A 10,954-nucleotide genomic window follows, 5' to 3' on the forward strand; every position below is an offset into this window, starting at 1 on the left:
GAGGGACGTCTGCGCAGAAACCAACTGGATCCGCAGGACCAACCATGCTCAGAGACGTGACGTCCTTACGCGCAGTACGCAAGCTGGTCCAACAGGAAATGCCTCCCGATGGTGAAGGACTCCGCCTGTTCCCGCAGCCTCGGATACAAGCCATCAGGGAAGGCCACCCGCGCAGCAAGGCTACACGCACAAGGCACTTAGCTCTCAATCACTCAGTGTCACCTGAAGGAATGAGCGAAGCCGAGAACAATCCCGCACAAGGGCGGGAGGGGGAATACTCCCGCCCAAATAAGCCAGTCCGTACGATACAGGAAGATCTTCTGTACTGTACCTGACGAGGTATGGGAAAAAGATCTGACTAAAGATACGACAGCTTATTGACAACAGTATGGCGAGCAGCATGCTCCTGCACTGTATGTCACTATTAGCCGCTGCCTACTCACCAACTACTGCCATACCACGTGCGTAGCCGTCAGTTGGTGGAACAGGAATAGTATACAGCAGGCCTGGTCGCTATCAGCCGCTACCTACCCACCAACTACCAGCAGGGCACGTGCGTAGGCTACTGTTGGTGGAACAGGAATACTGTTGCAGCCGGCCATACCTCTTTGGAAACCTACCTTCGGCTATAAATACCACAAATGGTATGACCATCTCATCTTATCATATCTTACTACGTTATCTGTAACATCCTAAAATTTTTATATTGATAAATAAAAGAAAGTTATGTTTAGTAAATTCACGTTTTAGTTATTTAATGTCGAGTAAGGAACGGGTCTTGGGCTTAGTTATTTTATGAACTCGGCCTGTCTCGACCCGTAGGAAGCCAACCCGAGCCTAACCAAACCCGTAGTATATAAACGAAAGTTCTTGACACTTCCACCATTTTTCACCATCTTCCTTCACTTACACCCACCCAAACACTCTCATTTCTAGAGAGAGAAGCTAGAGAGAGAAAGTTCTCAAATCACAAATCCGAGTCCACAATCTTGTTCCTAATCGTTTTTGGTAAGTCCCTCTCGAAAATCATCCGTTTTCATAACCATTTTCGACCTCAAATCGAGCAAAAACTCCCATTTTCGTAACTTGAGTTTTCGGGTCAAAAACCGCCTTGTTTTGGTGTCAAAATGCAAGCTTTTGTGTTTAAAAGTACTAGGAATCGATAGCCCTTTCAATCCCGAGCATTTCCATGTCAAAAACTTCGATTTTGGGTCAAAAATCTGGAAAATCTGGAAAACCCGTGGGTTTCTCCGTCGCCCAGCTTGAAGGAGTCGAATCAGACTCATTCGATCGAACCAGTCGATCGAATCAGTCCATTCGATCGAATGCGTAGATCGAACAAGTCCAGTCGACCGAATAGGGAAGCAACCGAATGGTCTCCAACTCATTCGATCGAATGAGTTTTGTATTCGATCGAATGAGTGTTGTATTCGATCGAACGTGTTCCTATTCGATCGAACGTGTTCCTGTTCGATCGAACGTGTTGTATTCGATCGAACGTGTTGTATTCGATCGAACGTGTTCCTATTCGATCGAACGTGTTCCTATTCGATCGAATCAAGCCAGAACCAAGCTGTTTCCAAGTTCGCCTAAGGTTTAACTTCGCCTGAAGCGAAGTTCGTCTATAAAATAAATTAAAAACCTAATGGAAAATGTGTTAAGGCAGTTATCGAAAATAAAATTTTTCCAAGCTGACCTGGCAGCTTAACCCCAGCCAGGGGCTCTGCCCCTTGGACCCCGCTAGGGGCTGCCGCCCCTAGAACCCCGCTGCCAGGGGCGCTGCCCCCGGACCCCCGTTCGTTGTGGGTCATATATAGATAGAAATACAAACGAGTAGCAGTAGTTAATTGATATGTGTAAATATTATACAGTTAGCCGAGCCCAGTTAAAGAAAGGAATTACGATCAACGGCGAGCGTAACAGGATCCAGGTGAGTTTCTAGCCCCATTCCTTGTTATGTTTTCGGGGCTGTGTGCATACTTGCTGTGTTGTTAATACATTTATCCAAAGTGATAAGTGTATGCCATAGGTGATATATGTGATATGTATGAATGATTGCTTGATGGTTCGTGAACGATCTTCGGATATTGCACGTACTGTCAGGTTGTAACGTTATAAATATGGCAAGTATGATATGTATGTTTATGTGTATGAACGTAAGAAAGTTAATAAAAGAAGGAAATGACGGTTGTATGGTTGTATGGTTACGAAAGGGGTACCGAGCCCTAATAATACTCGAGGTATGATGTATGGTTGTATGGTAACGAAGAGGGAATCGAACCCTACTAATATTCGAAAACATGGGACCAGACCCTAATAATATCTGTGATGTTAGGGACCAGACCCTAATAATATCTGTGATGTTAGGGACCAGACCCTCATAATATCTGTGATGATAGGGACCAGACCCTTATAATATCTGTGATGTTAGGGACCAGACCCTTATAATATCTGTGATGTTAGGGACCAGACCCTTATAATATCTGTGAGGTTATAGGGCGAAAGGCTCTTTAAAACGTATGATTATGAATGTAAAGAAAGTATGTAAGTAAGAAAGAAAGTATGTAAGTAAGAATGAAGGTATGAGTACTTATGTGTGTATGAAAGAAAGTTATGAGGTTAAGTACGTATGTATGTAACAAGGTATTGTATGGTAGTGTATGATTAACTAGAACTCACTCAGCGTAGCTGACTTTTAGTATGCACGCAGGTGAGTAGGATGAGACAGCTGGCTTGAGTGGAGGACACATGGCAGAAGACTAAAGCCTGGCATCTGAAGATCCGATATGTTTTATAAGTTACGTTTTGATTTTGAAAGACAAGAGGAATGTTTAAAGACATGATTATGAATTGATATGTAATGTTTTATGAAAGTTTTATATTCCGCGTAAAGTTTTTAATTAACTCTGATATTTAGAACTGTGTTTATGAGTAAATCCAACACGAAAGTAGGGTTACCGGTAACGGGGCCTTACATTATCATCATATTATACCTGATATCTGCTCTAGCAATCTCTTAATATACTTTTATATTTAAAGAGCAATCTAGTCTGATTCTCACGCCGGAGGGTGGTCACAAGGAGGAACCCCCCCTTCTCAGTGACGAGCTCACGGTGTCTGTTTTGCAGGTTACCAGAAGAACCATCTTCCAAGGGTCTAACCCCTCGTGAGAAACATCTATCTAACCCCCAGGTTACCAGTAATCTGCCCGGGGTCTGGTTAGTGTTTCTTCACCCATTTTTCACGTATCGTGTTTATGCTTAAACCACAAACCCAAGTGCGTGGATTCATTTGAACATTTAAATGCCAACCGCCAAGCATTTTAAAATTCCACTACCTAAAGCCTGATGTTTTCATAATCAGACGTACGTCATCAAACCGGCCAGCTCACCGGTCCATTGGTCATAATTAACTTATGAAAATAACGTTACATACAATATGATCATTTTTTTAAATAAAACTTTAGAAAAACAAACGAACATATAATTTTAAAAACGTAAAGTCATAAAATAACAAAGAAAGATAAAAAGATTAGATAGAGTTTGCCGTGTATTTAGTTTATACAGACAGGATTAGAAGATAAATAGTAAAAGCTTTAAAGCGAAAACCGAATAATTGATCCAACCTATCGAATAAAGCTGGCAGCGGATCCGATCTTCAAAACAATGTAGAAACCAAAATTGTTGATCTAGTTGGAAAATTTTATGAGTTTAAATCCGACCATCAACAACCAAATATACACGAATCCTAGGATATTGTTTACTTTCAATAGAGTGAGTCCAATAGGACTTTTTTTTTGAACGGCCAACTAAGTAACGCCGGGTACCTCGTACACGGCCCCTATTGGCTAAAGGTAGCCTGAGCCGGCCACTAGTCGGGACGGACGGAGCCCCTAGCGGTCCACCTGTTTAGGGATTCACCGGATAAAACCCGACTCCCACGCCCGCCAAACGGCACGACAGCGAGGAGCCAGTAAAACCAGGTGAGATCAGGACTCGAACCCTGGCAAGCCAGGGTCATTCCTCATATCTCCCATATAAGTTGATGATAGTGAGATTTAATCCCCCTACCTCTCACTTATAAAGTGAGTACTCTACTATTGAACCACAAATAATAATAATAATAATAAAAGTCACAACACAAATATAATAATAATAATAATAATAATAATAAAAGTCACAACACAAATATCGAGAGAGCACGGGAGGCAGTGGGTGTCAGTTTAGAGGATAGTGAGAGCATTGACTCCATTCTTGTCCATTTCGATGTTTAAAGGAATCAGTGTGGCCTTTCTCATTCAAACTTCCATAAAGCTACTTTGCCCATTGCTTCCTTCAAATCTCCTTTTTGTATGTGAATTACAATTAATATAATAAAAATAACTTATAGATTACTTGCCAATATACCGTTGACATTCTGGTCCAATACATTTAGGTGATGTTAACACTTAAAATTTTATGGTTCTAGATTCGAAACATGATTAAAGCGGGTTTTCTTCTTTATGATGTTCTTGAGTTAAAGCGTCAAAATTAATATGAACGGTTAATATGTCGTCTCAGAAAGACTCAATTAGGTATTGGATGTGGTTCTAAACGTTGTTAAAACCTTTGATGTATCAATTTGTTTTAAATTTTATATTATATTTTTTATAAATGGATAAAGTGTTGTTAAACATAATTATCTTAAGTAGTTTAGATGGGATTTACAAGCGTAAAGCGTTAATTACACGGAGGATGCAACGAGGGAGGGAAGCAGAACGACGTATACATAGGTTGACGCCAAAGAGCCAATAGGGAAGGAAGAAGACGGTAAAATTCAAGGAAGTAGATTGCAAGAAACATGCCAACAACTTTTCCAACTTCATTTAATTAGGCCGTGAAATCAGCGAATTAAAAAGACTTGTGGATACATCACAAGTTCGAATAAGAGTTATAGTGTATGGATTATCTAATGGCTTTCAATACCATGAAATAAAACCGAATTAATTAAACTGAAGCTAAGTTAATCGACAAAATCATACAGAAGAAACCGCAATGAAAAAAACTAAATCGAAGCATTAACCGACGGTTAATATTTTGTCTTTTTAAAAAAATAAATTTTCAGTTTTGATTCGGTTATCCATTTAAAAAAAAAAGACTGAACCAAACCTATTGATGGTGATAAAGATTATCAATATGATGAGAAATGAACCAAACTTTGAAGATAAATAAGATGAATGAAGATTGTGACTAAACTAATAATGTTTTTTAATTAAAAACTTTGTTGAATTTTAAACTTTATTAGGCAATCTTGTATTCGCATAGTTTCACGTAACACATGTCTATTTTTGTTTTTTGAATTCAATATATATGTGGTACTCTAATACGTTCTTATACAAGCTTAAAATATGCATTTTCATTTTTTTTCAGTGTCTATACATAATTGAAAAAAAAAACAAAAATTATTGAGCCGAAACCGAAAACCAAACGGTTTGTATATTCAAATAACCGATTACTTTGTTTCGGTTTCGCCTAACAACCTAACCGAACCGTGCTCAACCATAGTGTTTTTATGCTAAGAATAATAATTCTTACCTATACATTATTTGTCACATAATAATATAACATTAAAATGTGAATTAAAACTATCTTTAATGTTAAGTGTGTCCTAACGCCTTTAATTGTCATATCATATGCCTTCTAATATTTTTTAAAAAAATCTTAAAAACCTCAATTTCAAGGGTGTTTGGGATTGCTTATTTTATCTCTTTATGACTTATAAGTTTTAAGGTGTTCGAGAAATTTAAAGACATTAAATAAATAAAGTCATAATTTATAACTTTGTAATTTATAACTTATTACTTATATAAGTTATAAGGAAGTTAAATAAGGAATCCCAACTTCTCCAACCATATAAATACCCATACCTTTTAAATTTTCACCTCATAACCTACCCATTACACAAAGTATTTGTATAAAACATTTTTTTTACTTTGAACCTGTCTTTTCACAAAACCCACATGCCCTTATATAAGACCATGTGTAGTGGAAGCAGTCCATAGGTGCTATGTGTCATGTGGCGCCACGTCACCATAGAGGCTTTATAACTAATACTGTTGTAGTGGATGCAACTCATTCAAATCATTACCTTATTATTATTATTCTATGCCCGAGGGCGATATTCTTGGCGCTATGGGGGCTCCATGGGGTGGGTAGTGCCCCACTACATATAGTCTAAAGACAACACCCTTTAATACTAAGTATGTCCAAGGGCCAACAACCATTTATCTCCTAATAACCCATTGGAAAGGATGGATTATTTTTGTTGTAGGGAGACTAGTGTGGGTTTATGGTGTAATCGGGTTGTGCTATTTGATTTTCTAAGGAGACATGTGTTTTGATGGGAAATGTGGTTAGCATCTTTCTACGCCTAGCTTACATGTTGTAGTTATATTTTTTAACTCTTAATAATACTTTTCTTTGGTCGTTAGAAAAAAATGGGAATATCTCACATAATATATATATTAGAAAATATATAATTATGCTTAGATCGTAAACGCGTATACTATCAACTCAAATGAGTGTTTTCAGACGTCTTTTTTAACCGGTTGAATAGGTGGACAAGTCAATGCTTGTATCGGATTTTTTAAACTTTTTAGTGTCTATTCCAAAATTTTATTTGTGTTTAATTTTACAACTTAAGGGTCATTATCCTTTTTATTACAACATTCATATATTGGTTAACATTGCAAATCACTAGAGTATTAAGTTGTTATAACTTTTTCAAGATTTTATTTATTCCTAGAGACTCATGGAACCGTATTGAAAATGTCAAAACATGTATCAATCAATTTATATCACAATTTAGTACATTTTGACTAAAATTTATCATTTTTTTAACGATCAACGAGTAAGTCCGACTTTCCTGGATAACCCAATGGCAAAAGGTGACCCCATACATCGTGATTGCAGACAGCGTTGGGTAGCACATGCTCACCATCTCCTAGTCCATGGAAAACCTACAGCCGACTGCCCGCTATAGATGGGTGTAAATCGTGTAGTGTTAGCAAGCTGACGAGTTTCGGATTGGCAAATTTAAGTGCTCAATCCAAACACAACCCATATTTTTATTCGTACATTTAAAAAGTGTGTCGCCCGTGCATGGCCCATTAACCAGTTTATCTAAAAGTGTGAAACAAGTTGGTAATCGTGTTAATGGTTAGTAAAAAGTGGGTTAAATGTGCCATAAACAAATTAATGGGTCAACCTTTTTTTATTAAATGGGTTGGCACCTTGGCAGGTTGACCTTGTTTAATGAACAGGATAAACAAGTCACACGTATACGGCCAATTTATTAAACAAGTTAAACATGATAACTTAAAATCTGCCTGTCTTCTTGTCTATTTTTTTTTTAAATTGCCACGCCTAGATTTGAATGATATTCATTCGAATGGGATTTGCGTTTGACTTTGACTATAATTACTATTTTCACTAACATTGAATCCAATGTTGCAATTTAAGTCGTTAGTCAATGGTAATACTTCTAGCTATATAAAAATTTTATTGTGGGTATTTACAAAATCATATATTTCGTATTTTATATTGTTATATATTTTGCATTGACTTGTTATTAGTATAACTCACTTATTAAACATGTATGTGTCAGAATTTTAGTAAGCGATACGCTTACCTCGTTCCTTTCTTTTTCTTTTTATTTTTAACTGTAAACTTCTATAATATTCATACTGAACCCAACAAGAAACTATAAAAACAAGAAAATAATTTACAATAACATTTCAACAACCGCCTATCTCACTCGAGAGAAAAAAATTACTAATATATGTAAAAAGAAAGTTTGACAAAGTTGATATATAATGGTCCACTTGGCAATGTTTCATTGGGTCAAGGTTTTTTATATATTTTTTGGTTTTTTTTGCTTTTCTGTTTGTAAGTTAGATAATTATAATTCTAATTAGTTTTGTATGTTTTTTATTTATTTTATATTAGTTTCGATACCGTGACGAACGTGATAGAAACTGACCTAATTTGCGTAGACTTATCGCATTTTGTTTTAGTTCTAGTATCGTAACGAATAGCGAAAACCAACCGAATGCCAAATTTTTTTAGTTTCCGGTTTCGTAACGGACGTGAAAAAAACCGACTGAATTTGCATAGACTCACCACCCCAACACCATGGATCAGCAACACTCGAGTTTTACCAACTGACACCACCCCATTTATCAATCTCAACTTTTATAACTTTTTGGTTTTAGTTATCGTACAATAACACACGTAACCAAAACCGACCGTATTCACTTCGGCTTACCGCCTCAACACTTAGGACTTGTAATGCTTGAGTTTACCAACTTGCCCAGCGCAACGCGCCGGATAAAAAACTAGTTTATACCTAAACTTGATCCAAAAGAACGACTCCTCCTTTATATTGTTCACCATCTTAAGTATCAGGATCGACTTCCCGTTACACTCCAAATATATCATTCCTACTAACCAAAACTCTCTAGAACGTGGCTTGCACCACAACAAGTGAAGAGGTAGCTCCCAGCAGAGCCCAGTTGGACCCGCAAGACTCACCTTGAAGAGGGACGTCTGCGCAAAGACCAACTGGTTCCGCAGGACCCACCATGCTCAGAGAGATGAAGACCTTACGCGCAGTACGCCAGCTGTTCCCGCAGGAAAAGCCTCCCAATGGTAAAGTACCCCGCCTGTTCCCGCAGCTGCGGATACAAGCCATCAAGGAAGGCTACCCGCACTAATAGTAAGGCTACACGCACAAGGCACTAACTCTTAATAATTCAGTAATGTCATCTGAAGAAGGAATGAGCATGGCGAGAATACTCCCACCCAAATGAGCCGGTCCGTACGCTTCTGGAAGATCTTTTGTACTATACCTGCCAAGGTATGGACAAAATAGACAAGATCTGACCAAAGCAGCCCATGAACCAATCACAGGGTGACAGCTTACCGACAACAGTACGAGGAGGAGCACGCTCTAGTACAAAATGTCACTATCAGCCGCTGCCTACCCACCAACTCCCATCGTGGCACGTACACAGCCCATGGTTGGTGAAAAAGGAATAGTACACAACCGGCCGTGTCACTATCAGCCGCTGCCTACTCACCAACTCTCATCGTGGCATGTGCGTAGCCCACAGTTGGTGGAAAAGGAATATTATACAGCTGGCTGTACCTGCTTGGAAACCTACCTTCGGCTATAAATACTCCAACACCTTGGAACGGTATCATTATCTGGTATTATCACATATCATCTGATATTATCTTATCTAGCTATTTCTCTTAATATACACTTATATTCAGAGCAATCTAGTCTGATTCTCACGCCGGAGGGTGGTCACAAGGAGGTACCCCCCCCTCTCAGTTACGAGCTCACGGTGTCTGTTTTGCAGGTCAGCAGAAGAATAACCATCTTTGCCGGACCTAACCCTCGTGGGAAACATCTACTTAACCCTAAGATTATCCGTAATCTGCCGGGGTCACTTAGTGTTTCTTCAAAGTCCATCTTCCATCTTATCAAACCCAAAAGCTTCAAACATAAGGAAATGACTCAATTGAAAGTGAGTTTTCAGATTATTTATTTAAAATCTATTTGAAAATAACAGGTGTCAACTTATTTAATAAAAACAACTTATTTATTTGAAAACAATACTAACTAAACTAACACCACATAATCTGATAGCTTAAGATTTAGGTTGCATGTTATATTTATATAAAGATATTATTAAAATTGAAGTAGGAATGCTACTTTACAGATAGTACGGCCATTGCCATCTACAAAAGCCAGTATTTGGAATGCTACTTTATATAAAGATATTATTAAAATTGAAGTAGGAATGCTACTTTACAGATAGTACGGCCATTGCCATCTACAAAAGCCAGTATTTGGTGAGTGCACGTGCGGTCATTTGGTCCCATGAAAATGGCATTCAATTATCAACTTGCTTGCTTCCTACCATAGTCATTAGTCACCTCACTTTTCATATTTTTCATATTTATACTAATAATAATAAATTATATTATTTATTGCAACTGAAATATCTCCTAAAACCTTAACTTTCGAAGTTTTGGGATGATTATATCTTCAATCATTAGATTTGTGGTCTAATTATTCAATATCATAATAGGACATGGTTTTAAATTGTCATTTTCAAAGTTGACCTTTATTTGGATTAGCATATACAAATTAGTGCATAATCTATTGATAATGATATAGTTAGTGTATAATTATATATTATGGTAGCATTATGGTTTTACATGAATATAAAAAGGATAAAAAAAATTCAAATTCAAAGATCAAATTTAAATAAAATAGAAAATATAATTTATTTCTTCGTCTTTAAAAAATATACAAGGAAGTTGTGAAGTTGTATACTTTCATTAAAAAAATCAATAATTTAATTGGGTTTTCAATATACCACTTTCAATCCAATCCTACAAATAAAACACACTATAAGGGCGGACGGGGCGGTGCGTGGTGGCCTCCCCGTCACGCGTGATGAGGTATCCCACACCTTCGCCGCTCCCATGGTCACGCGAAAATAGGAGGTTTGCGTGATGGCCATCACGCTTGGTGGGGGTGTTTTTCAAGAAGAAATAGCCGGGGGGGGGGGGGGGTAATGTGGCCGTTGGAATTGAAAAAATAAAAAAAAAACATTAAAACCAAACACAATAAAAACATTATAAATATATCTTCAAAACATACACAAATCCAACTCAAAATCTTCTATTACACACACCATTTTTAACATATCATATGGAGGGTTCTAAGAAACGTGGGTCGGGTTCAAAGAAAACCCAAACCCGACCAAAGGTTCGACAAAATCTAGGCGAACCGACGAGATTTCGCTTACAAGACGAACCCGACACAAACCAACCTTCCGAACAACAACCTTATTATCCCCAACCTTTTCAACCGTCCCAAAACCAACAACAACCTTCCC

This window comes from Bidens hawaiensis, unplaced genomic scaffold (genome assembly GCF_021521415.1).
Source record: "Bidens hawaiensis isolate Kalapana, Puna unplaced genomic scaffold, B.hawaiensis_p1.1 tig00030851_1, whole genome shotgun sequence".
NCBI lineage: Eukaryota > Viridiplantae > Streptophyta > Magnoliopsida > Asterales > Asteraceae > Bidens > Bidens hawaiensis.